The sequence below is a fragment of the Megascapheus bottae genome, chromosome 7 (genome assembly GCF_031878675.1).
Source record: "Megascapheus bottae isolate mThoBot1 chromosome 7, mThoBot2.hap1, whole genome shotgun sequence".
Taxonomy (NCBI): domain Eukaryota; kingdom Metazoa; phylum Chordata; class Mammalia; order Rodentia; family Geomyidae; genus Megascapheus; species Megascapheus bottae.
This window is the reverse complement of record NC_143515.1, coordinates 8,348,200-8,354,591: the sequence shown is the minus strand read 5'-3', so window position 1 is coordinate 8,354,591 and position 6,392 is coordinate 8,348,200.

The following is a 6,392-nucleotide window of genomic DNA, read 5'->3' as shown; positions in this document are numbered from 1 at the left end:
CTGTACCACATACACAGAAAAAGCCAGACTCAAAAGCTGTGACTCAAGTGATATAGTCCTAGCCTTGAACAAAAGTGCTCAAGAACAGTGCCCAGATCCTGAGTTCAGACACCACGACCGGCAAAAGAGAGAGAGAGAGAGAGAGAGAGAGAGAGAGAGAGAGAGAGAGAGAGAGAGAGAGAGAGAGAGAGAGAGAGAGAGAGAGAGAGAGGAAAAGAAAGAGGGTAAAATGGTTGCTCGTATAGACAGAACAGAACAATGACAAAGTTCAAATCCATCAGCCAGACACATCCATCACTGCTTGAAGTGCCCAAGACCACCAAGAAATTCTCTGGTCAGTTTTCTCTTTGGGGCTTCTAGAAGTTCCCTTGACTGCCAGTAGGAATGTCATGTGGTAAAATATTCATGCAGGCCAATTTCACAATGCAATTAAAAACCACATATACGCATATATGTATATATATATGTATATATATGCACGTGTGTGTGTGTGTGTGTGTGTTTGTGTATGTGTGTGAAGTTCCAGTTCTGATCGTGGTTGGGTGGCTTCAACTGCCCAACTCTTTCCACACATGCGCCTTATTTAGGAACAGACAGAGGGGAACAGAGCTGCAGTCTGCAGAAGTTGCACAGGATGAGACCAAGGCCTATGCTTGGGTCTCCCAAGTCTGTCAGGCAGAAAGCTACGATTCTTGGGGTGCTCGTGGACAGCAGTAAAACTGGAAATTGAGGGTTATACCTGGAAGGAGCTAACATTGTAAAAAGGTGAGTAGAAAGTTCACGCCCTGTCCTGTCAGGGAGACCATTTTGGACTCTGAATCCTGCCACTTTCCCCCGGAGACATTTGGAAACATCTTGGGCATACCAGTGAAATCCCCAAGGGTAGTGTAACTAGGTGCGAAAAATATTCTCTCAGGCTAAGGAAAAGCTTTAACCAAGTTCTACACTGAAGCGTACAACCAAGCTTCCACAATTATTTCAAGGAAGAGAGAACCCAAGATCTCTACAATGGTCATCCTGAAAAATAGTATGGGAAAGTCACAGATGTCCAAAGGGAAAAAAAAAACATGATTTAAAACAAAGAAACACTACTGCATACTAGAATTAGGAAAGAAAAAATATTTTTTTGAGATTTTTCTCTTTGCTGAATATTGAACCGAGGGCTGTACACATACTAAGCAAATGCCCTCTCAACTGCTGATTTAAATCCTATGCTCTGATAGAAACGTGTGTGTGTGTGTGTGTGTGTGTGTGTGTGTGTGTGTGTGTGTGTGTGTGTGTGTTTACTAATGTTTTAATCCGGGCTTGCACTTGATAGGTACATGCTCTGCTCCCTCAACATGAGCCCTGTGCTGTTTTGACTTGGTTATTTTTGTGATAGATAGGATCTCACACTCATGCCTGGCTCACCTGGACCATGATCCTCCTGTTTAAGCGCGGGATAACAGGCACATACCACTATGCCCAACCTTTATATACTTTCTGTTCAACCTGGCCTCAAATCTGCAATCCTCCTGATCTTTGCTAGATAGGAACTTTTAAAGCACAAATGTCACTATGATCAAGGACATAAAGGTAGACATTGTGATAATGAGCAAATGGATAGGAAACTACAGGGGAGCAATATGTATGTCAAAAAAATACAATTAACGTTCTAGAAGTGATAAGACATAATTCAATCTATTAACAGAATTTAAATATCAGTAGACCTAACATCAGATTGGAGGCAAAAGAATAAAGAGTAAGTGAATTGGAAGACAAATCAATAAAACATATCCAATTTTAAGACTGTGAAAAGGGCACTTTTTAAAAATGAAAGCATGGGTGATATTTGGCACAATGTTAAGAAGTTTAATATATGTGCAAGTGAATTTTCAGAGATGAGAGAGAATGGGCAGAAAAATTATTTGAAAGAAAGTAGCAGAAAATTATGTTTTACATTTAATAAAAACATTAATTCAAGGAAGATGAACACATACACACACACACACACACACACACACACACACACACAGCCAAAGAGGAACATCTTCAGTAAACTTGAAAATAAAGAAAAAGAAAGTTTTCAAGCAGAGAAAATCCCAAACATGGGATAGAGGTTATATACATAGAACCCATTATAACACTCATTTGTCTGTTTATCAGAAATAGGCTAAGGATGATGGGCTGATAAATGCTGACATTCTATATTCATAAAATATAGCTAGCTGGATACATTGGCTCACACCTGTAATCCAAGCTACTCAGGAGGCTGAGATCTGAGACCACAGTTCAAAGCCAGCCCAGGCACTAAAGACCATGAGACTCTTATCTCCAATTAACCTCTAGAAAACCAGAAGTGACTCTGAGGCTCAAAGGGTATCCTTGAGCTGAAGAGGTCTGGGACAGTGCCCAGGACCTGAGTTCAAGCCCCACAACCGACCAAATAACAATGACAACAACAAGAACAACAACAATAATAATAATAATAAAGATATAGCTTCATAAAATGAAGCCAATGTAGATGTTTTCAGCTACATGGAGCCGATAGAACTTATTGCCAGGAAATGTGAAAGAAGTTAATTCAGGTTGGAAAGAAATGGTGCCAGATGGAAAATTAAATCTTCAACATAGTGAGTAAGTAGTTCTGTAAGTGTTTCAAAAGGTTTTGCCAATTGCTTTAGCCTGTTGTCTAATGTTACTTCACACAAAATGTGTTCTCTGATCACATGGGTATTTGAAATTCACAACAATAAAATATAAAATCTTCAAATGAAAATTAAGCAATGTATACTTAGGCTTTCCAATACAGTGAGAGGTTAAAGCCCAAAGCTATAGAGCTTACAGCAGATCTGTACAGTCTCAGGGTAAGAAAAGATTTCCCAGACAGGACATGAAAAATGTAATTTTTTTAAAAAATGTAAAGCTGACTTTCATCCAATTCTTTTTTTTTGAAAGAAAGAAAATAAAGATGGAAAATAGATGAGCCACAGACTGGGTGAAAATACTCATAACATATTTAACTGGTAAAGGACTTACATGCATAAGAATGTAGAATGTTTATCATCTATCATCTATCTATATCTAAGATGCCATTGAGTGAGTTACCTGTTTTTAGTAGCTCTGAATACTGGAAACATGCTATAAAAGGGGTAACCTGTAATAAGCAGACAAACAAGGGGAGAAATCTAGGGGTCTGGGGACCTCTATCTAGATAGGTAGGGTTACTTTGCACCAACCTGAGTCTGTGTGGCTGTAGTAAAGTGTTTTCCCTTTGTAATTCAAGTGTATTCCAGTACAATATTGCCTCTAGAGGGAAAAAAAAATAGATTCTACATTGACTCAGTACTAGCTCAGAAAAGCAATATCTCTACATTTTATTAAATATTAAAATTTATTGCTAAAATAACATCTTAGTATTCTCATAAAACCCTAAAGGTTTGTAAGTGTTCATTTTTCAATTCACAGTCCGAAGTCCTAGAAACATTCTCACTTCTGCTTCAGGAGAGAATGATGGGGTGACTGATCCTCTCCTCCCTAAACCTAGATCTTCTGGCTTGGGTGGAGGCATGCCTGGCATGGGTGTGCCAAGAACAGGAAGAGCACAAATGGACTAAAGCAGGAGCAGTACGGTGGTGAAACCTGGGGGTCACTGCTGAGCTGAGCAAAGAAGCCCCCAGATCTCAGAGAATAGCATCCCTGTGACCAAGCTGGTAGCATGTTCACCCTTGGCTCTGCCAGGAAAGGAGAGGAGCTATTGGTGGTTTAACATCTCCGTAAGCTGGCATTTGGCTCTAACCTCCCTCCAAACCATCATGCAATAGAGGGGACAGAGCTCCAGAAGAAACTGGGCACTGTAGGGATGGGTAGATGTACAGTGACCCCTTGTCAGCTCTCTTGACAGGCTTCACTGTCCCTTTGCTATCAGACTTTTTCAGCTACCACTCAGGGGTGCAGAGGTTTACCCTGGAATTTTCACCATGACTTTCTGTGCAAAGCTGAATCATGCCCCCCCCAATATACCCATAATCCCCAGAACCTCATGATGCTACTTTATATGGCAAGGACTTTATAGGTATGATTAGGGGAAAGATCTTGAGGAATTCTCCTTAGCATAGGCTCAATGCCATTTGGTCCTTATAAGAGAGAAGCAAGAACGGGAGGGAGGGGGAAGGGAGGGAGGAAGGAAGGGAGGGAGGGGAAGGCAGGCAGGCAGGCAAGCAAGCAAGCCATACAATGATGGAGGTAGACACTGGAGTTGTGTGCCTTATGATAAAGGATGGAGCCACAAGCAAAGAACTGCTGGCAGCCTTCAGAAGCCAAAACAGGCAAAGGAACCAGCTCCCTCCTGCAGCTACTTTGATTTTTACCCAAACTGATTTCAGGCTTCTAGCCTCCAGAGCTCTGAAAGACATCTGTGCTATTGTGAGGTCCCAAAGAGGTTGCGGAAGCTATGGGAAGTAAGTGCCCTTTTTGCAGGCAAAAAACAGGAAGTTAGGGGAACCAAGTGGGGCCTTTCAGCCACAGGAGTCCCAGAAACTCAAGCCTCTCCATCTGCTGGGAAAGAGCCTCCAAATCTCCCAGCCAGAAACACTTCCTGAAAATCCTAAGGGAGGAAGAAGAAAATGGTTGGGGCCCGTGGTCTCCTTTCATTAAGTCCAAGTGTGTGCCCACGAAGCTTACTTAGCCTGAGTGCATGTTAGCAGAAAGGGCTCTGGCTTACCAGGGCAGGATGGGAAATGGGCTAAGGAGCCAGCACTCTGTCTTCCGTGAGCCTGAGGCTGACACTTGCTGAATGAGTACATGCATGGACCAACATGCTAGAAACACCCCGACCAAGCTCAGCAGGTACTTCACTAAAAGATGCTGCTATTGTCACCAAGACATCCAAATCACAGAGCCCAGAGGACAAAGAGCTGCTTTGTGTGTCTTGAGTCCCATAAACAGAAACCAGCCCAGATGAACACAAAATGTATCTACTTGAACCTCAGGATTCTTTCTTAGCACTAGCGGTGTGAAATGAGGGTGGTGAGATGTTTCTGAGACTCCCTGAATGAGGAAGGGTTAATTACATTATTTCATGGCTATTATTTACTGGAATAGCTTTCTCTTGAACTCCCCCCCCCCAAAAAAAAAGTCCCAAGAAAAAAGGGGACTGGCATTGTTTGTTTCCTTTTGCATTTTGGTTCCCGACACTCAAAACTGTCCTTTAAACTTAGTCCCCAAAGACATCAGAGCTGGACAATGACAAATGGGGAACAGATGTTCCTAGGCCATTCAGAATCACAGCTTCCTCCTCCATATGCAGGCTCTGGGACCCAGAGAGTGTGTCCCTGGCTCGTCTTCGAGGCCAGACAGGCCGGGTTCTGGTCACCAACCCTTAGGCTCAGGGGTTGTGTGGCTAGATGGCACTGGCTTCTCCAGACCCAGTTGGGTAACGTAAGCCTTTTAACTGCCTTGGGAATTAGGGTGTGCCTCAAATGGGGAACTAACCCAGGCCCTCACTTCCCACTGTTCAACGCACAGTCCCTGTCCCCAAGGCCTGGAAGGCAGGCAGGAGACAAGACTCCCTTCTCAGGACCCGTGAGCACCTCATTTCTACTTTGCTTCACCCCCTTCCTCTGTGTTCCACCTCTGAGGACACAGACCTGACCTACCTCAGCTACAGGGAAGTGCCACAGGTCTCCTCTGCTGGTCTAAGCACATCACATCCCTGCAATCCAGCTGCCATTACTGTCCATGATTGGACAGTCAGAGTCCCTGAAGCTGAACACTCATGTGTTAGTTACATGACCATGCCAAGGTCTAGCAATCTCAGCCTTGCCCAGGGTCCAAAGTTCTCAGAGTCTTTTCCCTAATTCTCTTTATCTTCTTCAAAGTGACATGGTTGGCAGAGCTAGTCAGGTTCAGGGCTGGGCTGTGAACGGACACCTGTCTGCCTCTTACTTGTCCTCTGCCCACAATTAAGAAGAGGCCGGAGCGCCCTGATGGCCTGAGCCAGTGGAGCCTGGACTCATTTGTGAGTCAGATTCAGGGTAGAGAGGAGGAACAAGACTTGTTGCTTTACTAAGCAACTCACCAGACCCAGGGAGCACAGGTTTCCTCTGGCAAAGAGCTAAAGTCTCTCACAGAGTCTTAAACAACACTGTCAGCCATAGCTAGTTTCCCCAGCATGTATTACCTCCCTGTCACCAAGGCCTATCTTCTCACCAAGGTCTCAAGGCACTGACCTTGAGTGGCAATGACCTCTAGTTTCAGGTGTTCCAGGCCCAAGGTCATAAGAGTGTCCCCACATCCTGCGCAGAGCCACCAGCTCCTGCCTCAGGCTTTGTGGAGATTGGAAGAGTTTTTTTAGCCAGTCTCTCAGACTGTGAGCTGGAGAATACTTGTGAAGTTCTGGAAGGTTCTAGAAA